The 3,519-nt window shown below is 39.1% G+C and overlaps 1 pseudogene; it reads right to left on the reverse strand.

Moving 5' to 3' along the window:
* Window positions 1-3,004: 3,004 nt before the first annotated feature.
* On the reverse strand, window positions 3,005-3,123 carry LOC133071493 (5S ribosomal RNA; annotated as a pseudogene).
* Window positions 3,124-3,519: the final 396 nt, after the last annotated feature.

The raw sequence follows: 3,519 nt of genomic DNA on the forward strand, positions 1-3,519 counted from the left end.
GTGTTCATCAATGGATGAATGGGTAATGAAATCAATACAATTTTCTAAGGCTGTCATAATACATTACCAAAAATTTGGTGGCTTGAGATGATAAGAATTTATTCTCTCACATTTTGGAGGCCAGAAGTCTGAAATCAAAGTGTCAGTAAGGTTGGTTTCCTTGGAAGTTCTGAGGAAGAACCTGGTCCATGCCTCTTTACCAGCTTTGGGCGGCTACTAGTAAGATTTGCCCTTCCTTGGCTTATAAACCCATTACTCTAATCTCTGCCTCCATTCCCACATGACTTTTCCCTTGCTCATGTGTCCATGTCTCAAATCACCTTCTGTCTTTCTCTTATAAGGATGCTTGTCATTGGATTTCAGGACAGCATGATCTCTTCCCAAGATCTTTAATTACATCTTCAAAGACCCCTTTTCAAACTAAGGCCATATTCACTGATTCAGTGTGTTTATATCTTTTATCAGAGGGAGGGCTACAGTTAAGCTGTATCATTTATCAGGAAATGTACAGGGAAGTTAAAATGCTACTGAGTATAATTTTGGAAAAATTATAGTGAATGTTCATCGAATAATGATTCATTGATTAAAATTCTGTTTTAGGGGCTTGGAAAACAACTTCTTCTATTCTTTTTGGTCTGAGATTTTTGTTTTGTTTTGGTTGCATCATGCACAGCACAGCATGGTGGATCTTAGTTCCCCAGCCAGGGACTGAACTGGTGTCCCCTGCAGGGGAAGAGCAGAGTCCTAACCACTGGATTGCCAGGAAATTCCCAGGCCCAAGTTTTACAGTGTTGTGAAATTATGATTATGCTTTTTTATTAATATTTAAATTTTTTCTTCTTTTATTTTCTAGATATTTACTTTATCATTTATTTCTATATAGACCTTTATGGGTGCATGCATGCTAAGTCACTTCAGTCGTGTCTGACTCTTTGCAACCCTATGGACCCTAATCCACCAGGCTCCTCTGCCCATGGGATTCTCTAGGCAAGAATACTGAAGTGAGTTGCCATGCCCTACTCCAAGGGATCTTCCCGACCCAGGGATTGAACCCGAGTCTCCTGTGGATTGTGTATTGCAGTTGGATTCTTTACCGCTTAATCACTGGGAGGCCTATATAGATCTTTGTATGGTTCCATCAAATTACAAATTTAGTAAAAGAGATTGTATCTGTTTTAACATGTTCATGACTTGAGGAATCTGACTTTTAACATGTACTGTAATTATAACTGCAAATTGAACATCTATTTTCCAACGTTTTCTTGTTCATTCAAAACAACTGCTTGGCATCAGAGGTACTGCAAGCATGTTCCAAATGATTTCCCAGTCTTGTGCTTCACTCTTCCCTTTCACAACCTATAGTTCAGTTAATTGTGATGATTGGAAATACCGTTGACTCTTGGACAACACGAGGGTTAGGGGCACTGACCTGATCTATGTGGACCTGCACAGTTCAAACCGATGTTGTTCAAGGGTCAACTACTCCTTCATTAAGTCTAATAGCTTCCAATACTGGTGTCTTCTCATCAACTCTTCTTTTGGGTACAATTGCCCTCACCAAGTTCTATTCCCTGGGCAAATCTTCTTCTGTTGCAGGGATGTTATTGATTTTCTATTCAACAGTCATCCCTTTACTTCCTAAAATAACCCCATTTGTGGTTCCATAAATATTATGCTCAACCTCACCATGAAGATTGAATCATGGTGGGTCTACGTCAATATGGCTGTCCTATCACCCTTAACAGTTACTAGTTTAAATACAGCCTTAAGCTTGGTTCTGGCCAAGAAGATCATAAGCAGAGGTTCTAGGGGGTGGAGGTGGGGGGGGGGGAATGTTTCATTGCTCTTAAAAAGAAACTCATGAAAAGGACAATTCCTTTTCTGTCTTTGGGAGTGGTCAGTCAACATGATCACTGGAACAACTACAAACAAAATGCATCCATGAGATAAATTTTATAAGGGGACAAGTTTACATGATGGGTGTGGCCAAGGAGAAATATGTTGAAAGATCTGTGTCCTTGATAATTGAGTTAACAAACACAAGACCTATCTTAAACACTTTTTAGTGGAAAAAAAAAGTCCTAATTAAGTTACTTTGAATTACGTCTTTAGTTTCTTAAATCTATATCAAATCCTTCTGCATGTAACATTATTATCATATGTATTCTTCTTATAAAAAACTTCCCCAGTGGCTCAGCGGTAAAGAATCCACTGTTATGTGAGAGACATGGGTTCCATTCCTGGTTCAGGAAGAACCCCTGTAGAATGAAATGGCAATCCACTCCAGTATTCTCATTTGGAAAATCCCTTGGACAGAGGAGTCTGGTGGCTTATAGTCTATGGGGTTGCAAAAGAGTTGGGCATGACAGCAACTAACAACAGCAAGCATTCATCTTATAGATTAATGTGATTATTAAAGTCTAGTTCTAATTCTACCTCTCCTTTAAAGAGTTCACTGCCCCTGCAAATTTAGAAATCAAAATCTATGGCCCTATACTGAATTTTTACCCAGATGTTCCTATATTCAGATCTATGTTCTTAAGCAATAAGTATTACATTTATCAAATTATTTCCTTTCAACTCCAAATCCACCCTTCTTCACCTGGCTTTGTGATACTGGAGTTGAGCTCTGTAAACACTCCTCTTTCTGCAATTACTATATTCTTCAGAGTTCTCTTTTTCCCTCTTAGCAGTTAATTCCTATTTGCGTGCTGTCACTTCAGATGTGTCCGACTCTCTGTTACCCTATGGACTGTAGCCAGCCAGGCTCCTCTGTCCATGGGATTCTCCAGGCAAGAACACTGGAGTGGATTGCCATGCCCTTCTCCAGGGGATCTTCCTGACCCAGAGATCGAACCCATGTCTCTTAAATCTCCTGCATTGGCAGGCAGGTTCTTTACTATTAGCAGCACTTGGGAAGCTCTAATCCTTATTTACTAGTTAATAAATTTTTATATTGAAAGTTTCCCCTTCAATTTTTTTTCTTGTTTTTTTTTTTTTTTTAAGCCTACAGCACCTGGTATTCCCAAGCAGTCTCCCATCCAAGTACTAACCAGGCCTGACCCTGCTTAGCTTCTGAGATCAGACAAGATCGGGCACATTCAGGGTGATATGGCCGTGGACTCACTTTCAATTTAAGAATGCATTTTATCTCCTGACTTGACCTTGATCAATACACTATGTTAGAAGTGCTAGTGATGAGGGCCTGCTTCCTGTAATGAGTTGTTCTTTCATTCAAGTTGATACAGGTAACAGCCTCAGCTATAATACTGGTGATTAGGTGATGAAGAAGCAGACCTAGGCCCTGTCCAGTGACTGAACAGTCAAATTATTCTTCCATTTAATCAATATTTGAGTGCCTGTTGTGTTCTAGGCACTATTCCAGGTGCTGGAGATAGAATGGTGAAAAGTATACTAAGTTTACTAATCTAGTGGAATTTATAATAAACAATTAAATGTATGCTTTAAAATAACGACAAAATTTAAAGTACACAGAAAATTATGAATGGAAAGCTCTGG

Source organism: Dama dama, chromosome 16 (assembly GCF_033118175.1).
Source record: "Dama dama isolate Ldn47 chromosome 16, ASM3311817v1, whole genome shotgun sequence".
In the NCBI taxonomy this organism is placed as follows: Eukaryota; Metazoa; Chordata; class Mammalia; order Artiodactyla; family Cervidae; genus Dama; species Dama dama.